Source organism: Cupressus sempervirens, chromosome 9 (genome assembly GCF_028749045.1).
Source record: "Cupressus sempervirens isolate cs-2001-9-10 chromosome 9, ASM2874904v1, whole genome shotgun sequence".
NCBI lineage: Eukaryota > Viridiplantae > Streptophyta > Pinopsida > Cupressales > Cupressaceae > Cupressus > Cupressus sempervirens.
In genome coordinates this window covers 185,815,467-185,833,511 of record NC_143126.1, presented here as the reverse complement: position 1 = coordinate 185,833,511, position 18,045 = coordinate 185,815,467, and the positions used below count along the sequence as shown (strand labels likewise).

The window sequence follows — 18,045 nt, the reverse complement described above, 5'->3', positions numbered from 1 at the left end:
TGAGTTGTGGTGCTAAAAAGGTGACAAATCTTTTTTTTTTCTATTTTGAATAGCGCGTACGTGCTATAGTGTGTACGTGCTTTCAAAAAAGTGATTTTTTATAGATGGGCTACATACCCATAGCCCATCATTTTCATCTCAATTTTTTCACATTCCTACACTAGCAGCACGTATGTGGGTTGAAGAAACAAAGGTTTTCATCATCCTCCTTTCCAAAATGCCTCCTCACCAACAAAATATGAGATCACAAGCACACCCACTCCCATGTCGTATGTGATCTAAACTTCATTTTTCATTGTTTGGTATGGATTTCATATTGTTTTGTAGGTTTTTTATATTATTTTGTGGGATTTTTACAATTTTTATTTAGATTTGTTTATTTATTTGGAATTCAATTGATTTTTTATCAAAAAATGTCCATAATCACCAGAAAATCCACAAGAACCTCAAAACCAAAACCCTCTCCAAGAAGAACAACAAATTCCACAACCTGAACCAATTGCAAGACCTCTGCTAGGCACACAAGAAAATATAATAAATGAAATAGAGAGAGGCAAAACTAAATTATAAGGACTCATTGCTCGGTTGAAAGAATCTGGACAAACCAATCATATGAGGGCTCAATTGGCATCATCCCTTGAATCCATTAAGACCTAGATAGCCTCAGTTAGTGGTCAATTAGATATTTGGTGGGTTAAGAGGAATGGACAAAAAATATTTTACGCAAATAAATTGTCATATGAAGATGTTAAAAAAAAAAAATACCAAAAGGTAGAATATGTGCATTATTTAGAAAACCCGGTGAGAAAAATACTATTAGAGAGGGTACTAAATGGTTCCCCATCCATTGGTGCATACATGATGCTATTAGAAATAATTTTTGAGATAGATGGTGGATGGTTTTTGATGCCCCTCCTTGCAACAATCACGAGGCCCCGATGTATTTTTTGAAGAAATTATATTGTGAGTTTGTCCTTGGGGAGATCTCCAATTATTTTGATATATTATACTCCTAGGGTAGAAGTGGGGCTCATCATTTGAGAGGCTGGGAGCACGTCATGACCCTAATGTAGTTAGGGTACCTATGGTCAAGCCACAATGCAAGCATGTGACTATTTCGTTAGTTGTGAAGAAACATGTAGAAGCTAGCACTCTAGGGACCATTAATTCTTTGACACAGACCCTCATCCATTTCATGATCCCATTAGTTGAGGGGGAGCCTTCTGTGCATTGTGGTCACATGTTCACTTCATTGGGATCCCTATGCACATTTGGCACTCATGCCGAAGATGGTGCAGATGATGGGCTTGTCACTGATTAGTTCCTAAACAACACATTTGGCATTGATACCTAGGTAAATTACAATTATAATTTACTAATTTGATCACATTTCATATGTATATTGAATTATTAATTAATTAGCATCTATTGACATTGTTCAAAATTCAGGGTCAGAGTGTTGCTGGGCCTAGCAACAATCCTTCGGCCCCATTTTTTGTCCCCTCCATGAGTCTAGAGGTATGTATCAATTTAATCATTTAAATTAATACATATATTTATTAAGTAATCATATTAAGGATTGACAAAAAAAATTATGCATGTGCTTCAGTTCTCTACTGGACTGTCAACCTTTACTATGGACTTAGAGCATAGACATCATACGAGCTATGTATAGGTACATTTCTTTCATGTTAATTTAATTCATTTGATTATATTTGTTTCATGTTTCATGTTACATGTAATGTATATTGTATGACATGTAGCTCATGATGTTAGACACTCCTCCTCATCTCTGGCAGTCCATCAATCATGGAATGGCCGCAACTATGTCTAGCTCACAGCCATTGACTAAGGTATGAAAGCATTTTCTTTGTTTTAGTTGTTGTTTATAATAGTTAGTATCAAAATTTCTAATTTTATTTATAAGTGATTATATTTATTGAATTGTTGTAGTGTTTCATCATACTTGATCATCCACAAGCCTTTGAGGTGGACTTATAGAGTGACTATCTCATGGCGGTAAGAAAATAATTAATTTTGTGTGGACATATATTTGATTCCAATGTATAATAAATATTGATTCAAATCTACTTTGTTTTTAATAGCTCAAGTTAGAGAAGAGCCTCAATAAGAGGACGAGCGAGCATGTTAGGAGGACCCCATCATCTCCACTATCTCCCTCCACATGATGATAGAAGATGTCAAGAGACTTGTTTCCTTCCCTTCGTGGGAAGGAAAAGGTATAGTTAATCTAGACATGTATATATATAGGCATCAGTGGACATATTCGATACACATTTGATGTATATGACATTTTATATTTGATGTATGACATTATTGGTTAATATATGATATGTTTGTTCATATACGACATTATTGGTTATCATAATATATTATGTGTTTGTTAATGTACATGACATTATTGGTTATCATTTTATATTATATGTTTTTTCATGTATGACATTAAATTAGATATGTTAGTGTATGACATTAAATTAAATATGTGCATGTATGACATTAAATTAGATATGTTTATGTATGACATTAAATTCAATACCTAATCTATTTGAAACTTTGATAGAATATTTATTAACAATAAACTTTATCAGTGTTTAAGCATAAGTTAATTGTTTGCAATATGTCATTGTCATATGATTTATGATCTTGTTCATGTTTAAAGTTTTCCTTCTCTATCATTTGTTTATCAAGTTTAATTCAATACCTAATTAGTTTGAATTTTTGATACAATATTGATTGGCAATAAACTTTATTAGTCAAGATCGATTATGACCTCCTAGCAATAAACTTTATCAGGAAGTATTCGTGGACCTCCTAGAAATTGGTCACCTAAATGAGAACCTTGAGATTTATTAGGAACTCCATGAAACAAATTAGTAGCTTGATAAGCTCTCCATTTGTTAGCTGAATTAAAACCTTGGATTGTAGATGGTTGGCCTTCATTATAGACCAATTTTATAGATATATAATTAAATAAATAGTGTATTCATCTAAGCATAGAAATATTGTTACATAAGAAGAAGATCAAGTTTTACAATTGCTAATAATCACTAATGTATGCACATACACTTAAACCTAAAAAGGATGACCTAAAGAAAACAAATTAAGTATGAAGTTGATAAAAAATCAATAAGAGAGTTCTAGCATGATATCTTCAGTATTTTTTGAATTAGAGAAAACTAAGTATTAATATGATGATCTCTATGAATCTATATCACCATCTAGATGTATCTCTGCATCTCCCTAACTCTCTCTATTTTATCTCACATTCATCCTCTTCTTATATCTTTATTCATTTATCACTATGTTTTTATTTCCTTTATTCTTCATGTCTACCTACACCTTCTTTTGTTTCCCTATATCTCTATGCATCTTCTCCATGTTCAGCAAGCATTGTAGTTATAGGGATAGTGTTAAAAAACATGCTTATGTTGCAAAGAGAGGTGAGAAGGTGAAAATAAGGGTGTACTATAAGTTGGAAGCTGAAGATGATTTAATGGTTGATAAGTGGGAATTTTATTATGATGATCCTAATGATCATCACATTTGCATGGAGGTTGTCCAAAGTAGAGCTCATTGCAGTCTTATGCTATATGACAATCCATATGTAGATGCTATTTTGAATAAGTCTATTTTTGTCCCTTGATTGAAATCTTGGCTCCATGATGTTTTGATTTGGGAGGTGGTTAGATGGAACTATGAATATCTTAAATTGTATTGATTTTGATTTAAATTATTATTAAAGATTTTAATGGATACAACTTTGCTCTAAATATTTCTTCATTATAGGCTTAGTTATAACATTTTTACAATATGAATCTTCATGGTCATTTTTGGCTCTTCTCTAGTACTTATTTTTATAATCTTTATAAATAATAAATAATTTAGTTATAATAGAGTTTTAGTCTTTTATGAAAATAATTTTTTGATGGAAGATTTTTCATTTAAAATTTTGTCTTACATTCAGTAAAATTGATATTTGCTAGATGCTTAAAGAGATTTCAGCTTCATCAATGGACCAATGGCCTATTGACAATTATCTTTGTTTGAAATTACTCTATCCAAAAAAATTAGATCAAAATTTCTCTAAACATTTATGTTAAAAATAAGATAAATATTTGATCACAAGTGGTCACAAACTTTGTGTAGAAGAAAAAATCATTGTTACAAAAAGAATATAGACAAGAAGAAAAACACAATTAGCTTGTTGAGCTTCAATACATAACCACCATTCTTTATCATCAATTAAAAAATGTTAGAGGTAGTAGAGAAAAGATGGATTATTTGCATAAAAAGTCATTTTAAAAATCATAATGTAACATAATAACTAATAGTTTTATGTGTTTTCATACATTAATGATTGTAACATAATCACCAGTTGATTGGAATGTGTTGTTATTATTCTATAGTAACCTAGATCAAGGTAAAAATAAAAATTTAATAAATAGTTGTGATGTATAGGAAAGAGAGATATCTCACATGAGAGGGGGACGAATCTAAGATGACACATAAGATACTTGTAAGAGGGAGCTATACTTTGTAACGAATTTACAATGCATGTTATGGAAAATCATAGAGCATATTTAAAAGGAAATAAAAGAATATGACAAGTGGAAGGAACAGGTTGTTTTATAGACTTGTATTCAAATTTGGGTGTCAATTTTCTAATGAAAGATTCAAGCACTACAATTTGGTATTTTTGGCTCATGTTATCCTTGTATCTCACTCTCTCTTATTCCTCCCCTCTTTATATTTCTATTTTTTCCATATCTATTTTTTTTCCATATCTATGTAGCCATCTATTCTCTTTATCTCCCCCTCACTAATGCAAAGATGTTGAGCAAGAAGTGAAGTTTAAGCACTTTCTTCTTCCTAATCTACCAAACTAAACTTGTGGCCTTCCTAATATCTTACTCCTTTATGATATCATTTTTGTGTCCTATCTAAAGTGATAGGCTCATTTGTGAACTCCTCCAAGGTGAGTACTTCTCCAATCAAGATCTTGCACCTTTTTGTTTTAGGGACACTAGCCCTATTCCAAGCTAATAACTATAACTCTTCACCAATGGCTTCACCAGCCCCAAGTTTCTATTGGGACACCTTCCTTCTGTTGAATTGATTGAGAATCAACTTTTGGTTTAACCCTCCAATTGTCATACAGTACAAAATGTTGACTATCATAGAATTCCTTGTAGGTCTCCTACTCTGATTTTTTGGACTTAAATTCCTCTTAGTTGAAATCTAACTATTCTATGGGTAGATTTAGACACCCTTTTGGAATTTATTTAAGACTCCAAAGACTAGATTTCCAATTACATTCTTGTAGCACCTAACCCATGTAAAGTACAAAGACCTAATAAGGTCACAGTAGGTTTGGTTTTCAAAGTAATTACTAGATAATTGGTGCATGAATTGGTACATGGAATGAGACCTCCTCTACTAACCAAAAATAACTCAAATCCACCACTAAACTACCCATCTATTCAATTCAACATTTTAAAATCTTTTTGGTCTCAATCCTACTTGAATACACTAAGCTATTCAACTTAGGGACTAATCCAAACATGGTTTTTCCATTGAGACACTTCCTAAGCTCTAGGAATCTATAATTATACCCTCCTTACTTGAATTTTCTAGAATCTTCGAGAAATCCACTAGTTCAAATACAAGTTAGGGCTTCATTTGTGGAATGAGCTCTTAACAAGCCTTTTCCTAGATTGTTTCTAGAAAACTTGCCTTAAACACTTTAAATCAAGATTAAACTATCTCAAACCAATTTAAAATATCACAATAACACAAAGGATCTTCAGAAAATCAACTTAGTTTGTAAGAATCACCATTGATATGATCGCACAACTAAAACCATACCACCTAAGACACTTCTCTAACATGTACCACTCTTACTAACCTTGTAATGAGCATTTAATCTAAAGAACTGGTGGCTACCAAGCAAGAAAGTTGTGAAAACAAGGGTTAAAGTTGAGGGGACAGGCCTACAATAGGAGATTTGTCTTAATAAGGAAAGTGTTTGAGTTTGGAAACATGCTTTTTATGAAAAAAATTTGACATTTGCATCTTTAATTGGTTAGAAAAGTGTTGGTACATGTGGGATTGACCAAGCCCTAGGAACAAGGGTTCTGAAAGGTTGAATTTGGGATTTTGGGGTTAGGGAACCCTTAGATTGAAATTGAGTGTGGAATATCCTAATTAAAGACATTTTAAGAGACTATGGAAAATTTGGAAACTAGATCTTAAGTCTTCCTATCAGTTGCTTTGTAATTGCATCATTCTTACATTGTTGGAAACAAGGGTGGTGTGAAGGATCTCTGATATTTTTTGAAGGAATGGTATCTAAGTTTTATATATGTTTAGTGAAAGGATAAAGGGTATCTAAAACATCCATTTTTTCAAGGAGTCTTTTGGGAAAAACAAAAGTTATTGATCAATTTGTCTTGTTGTTGTCACAGAATTAGAAAAACTTCCATTGACAACATTTGGGTATGTTGAGCATTTTGGCTTAGAAGGTATTGAAGCTGAAAGGTATTTATTGGAACATGTTAGATATGCCAAAAAAAATCTATTGATGCCTTGAAACTTTCTAGATTTGACTATTTGTAGATTTTGCCCATCAAGACCTAGAAGGGTCTCTTGGAACACTTCTACACTTTTGCTCATTTTGAGTTGTTTAAGGGCTCATCATACTTTCCTCTACATTAGAAGGGGATAGGATGAGGTTGGGGATAGGGTTTACCCAGCCACTCTGAGCTAATAGAGCAGACAGTTTGATCCCATGATGAAAGGTGAGAGAGATTTGGTAGTTGGCAACTTTGTAATGGCCAACACTACAAGTTTCAACATCACCTAAGATGGCATCGTAAAATGAAAATAGAGTGTGATCTCCAAAAAGTGAGAGAGGTTATTGTAGGTCTCCACAACATGGTCTTGGAGGAACTAGAATCACATCCATATCTCACACGAGCTCTAAGATATGCCTTGTCAAAGATCACAACCCTATGGCATTTAGTGACCCTTAGGAACATTCCGGTTTGGTGTGCTCGATAACATTTGAGCACTAAAGGGGACATGATGAGGTTGGGATTGGGTTTACTCAGCCACTTGAAGCTAACAAAGTAGATAGTTTGATCCCATGACAAAAGGTGAGAGAGATTTGGCAGTTGGCAACTTTGTACTAGCCAACACTGCAAGTTTCAACATCACCCGAGATGGCATCGTAAAATGAAAATGGAGTGTGATCTCCAAAAAGTGAGAGAGGTTATTGTAGGTCTCTGCAACATAGTCTTGTAAGAACTAGAATCACATCCATACCTCACACGAGCTCTGAGATATGCCCTGTCAAAGATCGCAACCCTATGGCATTTAGTGACCCTTAGGGACATTTTGGTTTGACGTGCTCGAGAATGTTCAAGCATTGAAGGGGGTAGGAGAAGTTTGGGGATAGAGTTTACTTGGCCACTTGGAGCTAATGAAGCAGATAGTTTGATCCCATGATGAAAGGTGAGAGAGATTTGGCAGTTGGCAACTTTGTACTAGCCAACACTGCAAGTTTCAGCATCACCCAAGATGGCATCATAAAATGAAAATGGAGTGTTTTTTCCAAAAAGTGAGAGAGGTTATTTTAGATCTCCACAACATGGTCCTGTAGGAACTAGAATTGCATGCATACCTCACACGATCTTGGAGATATGCCCTGTCAAAGATTGCAGCCCTATGGCATTTAGTGACCCTTAGGAACATTCCAGTTTGGCATGCCCAAGAATGTTTGAGTGCTGAAGGGGATAGGATGAGGTTAGGGATAGGGTTTATACAACCACCTGGAGCTAACAGAGTAGATAGTTTGATCCCACGATGAAAGGTGAGAGAGATTTGGTAGTTGGCAACTTTGTACTGGCCAACACTGCAAGTTTCAGCATCACCCGAGATGGCATCGTAAAATGAAAATGAAGTGTGATCTCTAAAAAGAAAGAGAGTTTATTGTAGGCCTTCACAACATGGTTCTGTGGGAACTAGAATCGCATCCATACCTCACACAAGCTCTAAGATATGCCCCGTCAAAGATCACAACCCTATGGCATTTAGTGACCCTTAGGGATGTTCCAGTTCAACGTGCCCAAGAATGTTTGAGCACTAAAGGGGATAGGAGGAGGTTGGGGATAGGTTTTACTCAGCCACCCAAAGCTAATGGAGTAGATAATTCAATCCCACGATGAAAGGTGAGAGAGATTTGGCAGTTGGCCAACTTTGTACTGGCCAATACTGCAAGTTTCAACATCACTCAAGATGGCATTGTAAAATGAAAATAGAGTGTGATATCCAAAAAGTGAGATAGCTTATTGTATTTCTCCACAACATAGTCCTATAGGAATTTGAATCACATCCATACCTTGAACGAGCTCCGATATATGCCCTGTCAAAGATCACAGTTGTATGGCATTTAGTGACCCTTAGGGACATTCTAGTTTGATGTGCCTAAGAATGTTCGAGTGCTAAAGGGGATAGGATGAATTTGGTGATAGGGTTTACCTAGCTACATAGAGCTAATGGAGTAGACAGTTCGATCCCACGACCCTTTTTCCACTAAGTTGCAAATTTGAGCAACTTTTACAACTTTAAACAATGCAACTTTGCACAAAAAGTGCAATTTTTACATTTTTCATTTGATTCCAATTCTATGACTTATAAAATGTTCGGCAATAGTAAAATAACTTATTTCCAAATTCTCATCCCTTTACCAATTCCCAAACTCCTACAAAGTTGTTAGCATTTTTACAATTTTACTTTGACAACTTTTGCAATTTTTTGTAATTTTTGACATCTTAACACCTAGATGCCTAATACATAACCTAATGACTCTAAGGAAATTTGTAACCTTCTAAGAAATATAAAATTCTTTTTTTCCTTGAAACTTCCTTGAAAAATCACTTGTATTGCTCATTTTTATGCGTAAAAAGTGGCCCATAGGCATATTTGACAGAAAACTCCACAAATACAAATAATGAGCAGGGGTGACTTCCAAGCATGGAAAGGGTCTATTTAGGTCCAAAATAACATGAACCCAACATTAGATTCAAACTATGCAACTTTCATTATCTAGTTGCTTCACAAACTCAAGACTAGGCTTGTAGCCTTGAACATGAAAAAACACAAACATCTCCTCACAACCCAAAGAAAAGAATCATGGATTTGGATACCCTTTTGGGTTTTATACAACATACTAAAGCCTTGGGATTTCAAACTTGAAAATCCACCATGGGATTTCAATGCTGCTTTGTGGAATGTAAGTTAGGAGAGGGTTCTTTGAGATGGTAGAGATTCAAGGCTGTAGGAGCATGGCATCTATTTTTACCAGCAAGCCCTAGATTGAACATAATCTTATGTCTAGTCTAGATTTGAAAGAAAAAGAAGGATCAAGTTACCAAACTGATTAATCTGACCTAGGTGAAGGGTGTAGAAGGACAAGTTTGATGTATAGCAGAGATCCAAGGGGTTGAAACAAGTATTTGAACCCATTTGTTTATGTTTTCCTTGTAACCTAGCCTAAACTGGCCATTTAGGACTATGACACAAAGTGGGCATAACTTGATGCTGGAGTTGAGTTGGTGGTTAATCTTTTGGAATATCTTAGGGGATTTTGAAGAGCGTTTAAAAATGAAAAAATAGCGAGGGTCCTTTGTATGGTTTGGGAGTTTGACCGTTAAAACTAGAAATTGTCCTAGTAGAAAGTATTGGTAACACTATTAAAATTTGATTGTTGAGTGTTGAGAAACCTCAAGTTTTGGATTTTTCTTGTTGGTTTGAGTCTATAATAACCATTTCCATCTAAAAAGTCGAGTTTTGAAACCATTTAAGAAGTATTTTCCTTTGTAGGCCTATTGGTGGCAGGGAGTTCCTAGGTGTTGATCCAAGTTGTTTGAGTACCCTAAGTTTGAGGGTTGGGCTTGTGAAGTGGAGTCCACTTGCAGGATAGAGTCTCCCTGTACTAGAAGTCCATTGGATCCTTAGTCCTTGGTGTCTTCAATGAATGTATCTTCATAGAATGACCTTGGTGCCCCTACGCCATTAAGAAATGATGATGGACATGAGCAAAATTATGATATCTATGCCTACATGTTACAATGAAAAAGTCATATCTATTTTGAAATTAAGAACTATAAAAAAGGTTTCAAGAGAAGCTTAGGCTAGAAGGCTTTTTTTCTATGAGATGACTACTATTGGTAATAAGCTACCAAACATTGAAACTACTCTCAAATCCAATATTTATAAGGATAAGGAAGAACTTTTGAAATATAGTAGCTATGTAAAGTGTAAGAATTTGCTGAAGAAAGAAAATGAAAATGACAAGATCTAGTAGCTCAATCGATAACACAAATTTTCCAATTGTTGGCCAACATTGGTGTAGGAGCACCAAGGTCACAAGCAAGAAGCAAGATGAGTAGTTGGGACATTGATGGATCCTTAGGTGGATTGGAAGACAAATGGCCTTCTAAGGTCATTAAAACTTGTAATGATTTTAATTATGGACATGTGATCTTGTTTTGATCATAGATAGATTAAATAGCCCTTTACTTCATAAATCACTTCAACTCAATCATTACGTTGTATAGACAAACTCATCATGTGTCACTTGAACAAACCTATCATGTACAACATGAAGAAAAAATCCACAAAATTAAATCTTAAAATGTTACAAACCTATCATCAGATCAAGAACCATTTTCCTTGTTATCTTTTGATGATTGTGATCCTCTGCAATTCTAGGCATAAGTTGATTAACACAAAATGGTAATTAAACAAAAAGCACTAATAAATATTGAGGATGTGAATTGATAATACCATTTCACAGATGATTTTTGCATCTCACCCTTAACCTAAATCTCATCAGTTACACATCATAACAATATGATCCACCTTAGTCATGTGGATAGTCTTGGGGAAGAGGTTGCAACATTGTATTTGGATCTAATTGATCACTCTTTGTCTCTCTCCCTCTCTCCCTATTCAATCTAATGAGCCAACTGGATCTACTCGACATTTTAATATCTTTTTATGAAAAATCTTCATGAACTCATACACTAGAATCTTTTCAATGACTAAATCACATATTTTACCATGTTTCCCATCTTTTAGAGCATTGCCACTGTCTTAAATTTTTCATAATCTACTATTTCATTTCCAATTGCATGTGTACTATCCATATGTTAACAAGTTGATAAAAGTTGCAAAGAACCACAAAATAAGCACATACCATCTAAGCATGATGTCATGTAAAATTGTTGGCCATCTTCTATTTCACATAATATGTTTGATATTAATTCCCTTCAAGATCTTGGTGGCTCATTCATGTCACAATCCTGCAAAACAAACTGAGAATGCAAAAATATGCATATATGCCTAAAAATATCAAAATGGTTAGAAAATTCAATATGTATCCTACAACAAGAAGTTGTGTGCGTGTGATTTATCTTCACATAAAAAGGTTTACCCATCTCAAAAAATCTTTGACTTATTTGAATTTGAGGATACCTACCAATAAATTTTGCAAAAAATTGTGTCTGAGTTGAGTCCAAAAAATGTTTTGCATATGGGTTGCAATTTTGGCTATCAATCCTCCTTCTTACAACATCTCTTTGATTAAGGGAAAAACATGTGTTATTTTTCTAAAAATCTTCGATCAATGATTTCAAGGCTTCACTAATTTCTTTATCCTTTCATGGTAGTCTATCCCTAAATGTCCATAACTCATTTTTTGTTGGATCTTCCAATCTCTCATACCTTAGCATGGCTCCCCTTAGAGTACCTCTACCAATTTTAAATGTTTTGCTTGTCTTTCTCATGAGTCAAGCTTTCTTCATTTGGCTACGTACTATTGTCAATGTAAGTATTCATCTTGTGATATTACTATCTTTGGTGTGTGATTTAGAACCCACTTTTTCATAAGCACTCATTAGATTCTTTACAATGCTTTTTTCATTTGAATCGTCCATCATTCTTAGCCCAAGAATCTTCATGATAGGCCCAAATTTTAAATTCCTCATCATTTCAACAAATAATTGGCATTGACCTATAATATTTAATTCTTCAAAAAATAATCTCCACATATGATTAACTTTTCTTTGACAAGTACACTTGTTAATCTTGTCAAGCATTGATTTCAAAATGTTAGTATCAATATGAATCAAATATTTTGGTCTTCTAAAATGAATTCTAGAAGGTGATCTAATATCTTCAATTCTCTCAAAATTTTGAACATCAATATAAGGTTGAGTGTATTGCGTACCTTGAACCGAAGATGATGTGCCTTGGCAATAAGATGTAAAAGATGGAATAACACCTACTTGATGTGTTGATGTTGTGCTTTCAACATGACATGATGGAGTGTGTATATCATCAGATCTACAAATCACTGTCTCTTCAACATGAGAGGACGATATGACTTCAACATTGGAAGATGGTGTAGTAGACAATATGACTCCAACATTGGAAGATAGTGTAGCTTCACAATTCAATTATCATCTTAAGTGTAACAATCTCATTCATTCTCTGTCTTTTTAATTCTTCCTCTTTGTTTCTTTGTACTGGTGCTTCTTGATCCTCTTCGAAAGTCAATTCTTCATTATTGCTTTGAAATTTTCTTTGTTCATGTAGTAATTTCATTTTATCTCTTTCAATTGCCAAATCTCTCTCCCTATCTTCATTTGTTTGAGTTTTTAGTTTTTTCCTTGGCATGATGATGATTTCTACATGTCAAATTATTCAAACATCTAAATTACTTAAAATGTGTAAATTAAAAATTATTCAAATACATATAAAAATTATAATTATTTGAATAAATACACAATATATATCAAATGACTTCTCAAATTTCTAACCATTTCAAAATAACATTTCATTCAAACATACAATTTTCAATGAATTCACTATATATTAAACAACATGTCAAATTATAATCAAATTTGTATCTATATATTGACAAACAATATTTAAAATGGATTGCACTAACCTTTTCTATACAAGGAATATTCAAAAGGTCTTCAAATTGCATATCCAATGATTGAATTTGGTGTTTGCTAACTTAAAAAAGTGTTGAAATAGTGTTTGCTATGTTGAAACCCATGATTTCTATTGGAATAACAAAGTGCACAATAGACCAAAAGTAGAGAATGGATGAAATGGGCCCCAAAGTTGCTTTTTGACCATTTTTAGGTGATTTTATATAGTGCATATGCACTATAGCATGCACGCATTATAGTGTGTATGCACTATGTGAAAACACATCACTCTCCATCCTCCCTACTCTCTCCCCCCTCTCCTATCTCCTACTCTCTCTCTCCCTACTCTCTCTTCCACCCTCTACAATATCTCTCCCCCCTCTCCCATCCCCTACTATCTCTCTCTCTCTTTCGCTCTTCCTCTCCCACCACCTACTCTCTCTACCTCTCTCACCCTCTCACCTCTCCCATCCCCTACTCTTTAGATCTCTCACACACACTCCCATCCTCTGTATCCCACTTCTTACTATCTCTCTCTCTCTCTCTCTCTCTCTCTCTCTCTCTCTCCCACCCCCCTACTCTCTCCCATCCCCTACTCTCTCTCTCTCTCCCCTGTCTCCCATCCCCTCAACTCTCTCTTTTACAAATACACACTCCCATCCCCCCTCTCTCTCCCCTTCTCCAACTCACTCTCGCATCATCTACTATTTCCTTGTCAAGTTCTCTCTCTCCCTCTCTACTCTCTCTCTCTCCCCCCATCTCCTACTCTCTCTCTCTCTCTCTCTCTCTCTCTCTCTCCAATCCCCAACTCTCTCACACTCTCTCCCATTTCATACTCTCTCTCTCTCTCTATCACCTCCTACTCTCTCTCACACTCTTTCCCATTCATTTACTCTCTCTTTTCCACCCCCTACTCTCTCTCACACTCTCTCCCATCCCCTACCCTCTCTCTTTCACAAACACACACACACACACACACACACTCCCATCCCCCCTCTCTCTTCTCTCCCATCCCCTACTCTCTAGATTTTTCACACACACTCCCATCCCCCTCTCTCTATCTCCCTCTCCCTACTCTCTCTCACACTCTCTCCCATCCCCTACTCTCTCTTACACACACTCCCATCCACCCTTCTCTCCCTCTCCCACCACCTAGTCTCTATCTCCCATCTGCTACTCTCTCTCTCTCTCTCTCTCTCTCTCTCTCTCTCTCCCATCCCCTAAACTCTCTCTTTTGCAAATACACACTCCCATACCCCTCTCTCTCTCCCCTCTCCCATCCCTTACTCTCTAGATCTCTCACACACATACTCCCATCCCTCTCTCTCCTCCTCTCCCACTCCCTCTCTAACCACCTACTATCTATCTCTCTCAAGTTCTCTCTCTCTCCCTCTCTACTCTCCCTCTCTCCCATCCCCTACTCTCACTCTCTCTCTCTCCCATTCCCAACTCTCTCTCACAATCTCTCCCATCCTTTCACTCTGTCTCTCCCATCCCCTACTCTCACTCTCTCTATCACTCCCTACTCTCTCTCTTACTCTCTCCCATCCTTTTACTATATCTCTCTCATCTCATACTCTCTCTCACACTGTCACACTCTCTCTCTTTCATAGACACACACACACACACACACTCCCATCACCCTCTCTCTCTCTCTCTCTCTCTCTCTCTCTCTCTCTGTCTCCCTCCTCTGCCATCCCCTACTCTTTATATTTTTTACACACACTCCCATCCCCCTCTCTATCTCCCTCTCCCTACTCTCTTTCACACTCTCTCCCATCCCCTACTCTCTCTCAGACACTCTTCTATCCTTTACTCTCACTCTCTCCCTCTCCCACTACTTACTCTGTATCCTCTATCCCCTACTCTCTCTCTTTCATAGAAACACACTCTTATCCCCCCACTCTCTTCTCTCCCATCCCCTATTCTCTAGATTTGTCACACACACTCCCATCCCCACTATATCTCTCCCTCTCCCTCTCCTACCACCTACTATCTCTCTCTCAAGTTCTCTCTCTCCCTCTCTACTCTTTCTCTCTCTCTCCCATCCCTTTCTCTCTCTCCCTCTCTCCCATCGCCTACTCTCTCTTACACTCTCCCATCCCCTAATCTCACTCTTTCTCTCTCTCCCATCTCATATGAGCTCTCTCTTCCACCACATACTCTCTCTCACACTCTCACACTCTCTCCCATCCCCTACTATGTCTCTCTTACACACATTCCCATTCCCCCCCCCTCTCTCCCTCTCCCACTACCTACTCACTCTCCCCCATCCCCTACTCTCTCTCTTCCCTCTCACATCCCCTACTCTCTCTCTTTCATAGAAACACACACTCCCATCCCCCCTATCTCTCTCCTCTCCCATCTCCTCCTCTCTAGATTTGTCACACACACTCCCATCCCCCCTCTCTCTCCCTCTCCCACTCCCTCTTGCACTGCCTACTATCTCTCTCTCTCTCTCAAGTACTCTCTCTTCCTCTCTACTTTCTCTCTCCCATCCCCTACTCTCACTCTCTCTTCCATCCCCTACTCTATCACACACACTCTCCCATCCCCTTCTCTCTCTCTCTCTCTCTCTCTCTCTCTCTCTCTCTCTCTCTCTCTCTCTCTCTCTCCATATGAGCTCTCTTTGGCACCCCCTAATCTCTCTCAAACTCTCACACTCTCTCCCATCCCCTACTCTATCTCTCTTATACACATTCGTGGCATTCCCCCTTCTCTCTCTCTGTTGCACTCCCTCTCCCACTACCTACTCTCTCCCATCCCCTACTCTCTCTCTCTCTCTCTCTCTCTCTCTCTCTCTCTCTCTCTCTGCCACCCTACTCTCTATAGTGCCTGCCCCTAGGTCACATTTTTATTATCATTGTCGAACTCTTTTAGGGTTAATTTTATGTTGATGGTTAGTAACATTATTATGAGAATATCAGATATTGTGCTATGGATTCCATTGATATCTGATGAGATTATTTGGTACTTTATATTTCATGGTTGCATGATGATTATTACATTGCTTTCAGTTATTGATGATGATTAGATTAGATGATTTATTATCATATGTGTTTTCTTATGGATACTTACCCCATACTCGCATGTGTATGGTGTGCATGTTTGATTATGTATGGCATGTCTGATGTAGTTAAGGAAGGGAGTCATAGTCACCTACTAGTCAGGATCTACACGATGCACTACTTCCTGCCATTGCCTGTTTAGTTTAGTATATATTGTGCTTGTATATGCATGGTTTTTATGCAGGTTGCAAGTACCGAGTATCGACTTCTCTCAATTTTCAGGATGAACATACCCTATCACATTATCTCAATGATAAGAGAGGGGAGATAATTCTCAAGTCCAAATCTCAACCTTTTAAGCCATTTGTTATAATTGAAAATTAGGACAAGTATCTAAGTTGAGTACCCTCTGAGTATGTCAGATGACGTAATTCGTGATATTAACCCTTGGTTTGATTTTGTACGTATTTTGGCTATGATAGATTTTTCGTATTTTATTTTATGATTCTTTGATGTATTTTCTATTAATTAAGCCTAATTAAAAGATTTAATTAATGGTTTAATTAAATAAAAAATTAATATGATATTTTAATATTTATTTTATTTAATTAATTGAAAAATTAATTAAATAAAAGTTATAAGTCTAAATTTGGAATGTGACAATATTTATTTTAATAATAATATATTTGGAGTTCATTTTTAAATAAATGACTAAATAATAATATTATTAAAGCTAATAAATATTTTAGCAATTAAGTTTTGGAAAAAGAAATTTAAAAGTGAAAAATATATTTAAAATTATTAAAAGATTCTAGATTTCATGTGATCAAAATATAAATATATTGAGATAGAAATAAGTGGATTTGTTAAAGTTAGTGCATGAGATTTAATTAATAAATAAATTAAATTGGAAAGAGTAAAGTAAATATTAAATTAATTATTGTGGATTATTTTAATGTTTGATCACATAGGAGTTGGCAAATTCTCGAGAGTTGTCATGTAGACAACACAGGGGTTTGCACTCTAAAAATGCATAAGTTGTCTACACTTAGGAGTTAGCATTTTATTCGAGCACATGGTGTCTACAACCTTAAGACTCATCTAGAAGGTTGGAGAAGACCCATGCTTGGTTGTCATACTTATCTTCTAGTTGTTTCTAGAGACACTCTAGATGCATCTTAGAGGCCTTTAAATAGAGGCTCTCCTAGTGTGTTTGGCAAGCTTAATGAAAGCTACAAGCTTCAAGCTAAAAATGAAAGCTTTAAGCTTACATGCTCATATTCTTCTTCATGCTCATATGCTCCTTCATGCTCATATGTTTCTACATGCTCATATATTTTTACATGCTCATATGCTTCTATATGCTTCCATGCTTCTTCTAGCACTTCTAGTCACTTGGAGGATTCGGTTGGCTTGGATCTTAGAGGAACTACGAATGTTGGAGAAGGAAGGGATTCTCTATGGACTTCTGAGGCATGGAAAATTAGCATTAGTGTCCAGGTGCACTCGTGATAATCACATAATTTATTTGCACTCTTTCTCTTCTTGTCTTCATCGTGTATGCTATATGTGTCTGAATATTCTCTGTGATTGAATCTATAATTTGAAATTGGAATCTAGATATTTTATTTGGTTGAGAAGAAAACAATAGAAAAACTCTAGATCCAATTAAGGAAGAAATTAGATCTAAACAGGTTTAGGTTCGAATTAGAATCAAATTGAAATAAATTTGAAAATGGTTTCAAGATTTATGGCCAAATCCATTAGTGAAATTATTGGATAAATTTAGAGAACAATTACTTTTTAGGAAAAATTCTTAATTCATCACAAATTGTCCTGTCGCTGCCCTTTGGATAGACCCGAACTCAGTCATTCATAACTTTTTATTTTGATCGAATTTATTCGATCGCTCCAGTCAGAATTGGCGCAACTTGGCTCTCTCCAACATATTTCAATTTTAGCCCGATCCAACAGTTCATTAGGGAGATATGGCCCTCATACTGGGACTATTT

The 18,045-nt window shown here is 35.9% G+C and overlaps 1 pseudogene; it reads left to right on the top strand.

The window, feature by feature from the left end:
- Window positions 1-18,045, top strand: part of LOC149538095 (AP2-like ethylene-responsive transcription factor AIL5) — a 193,142-nt pseudogene that overhangs the window by 148,947 nt on the left and 26,150 nt on the right.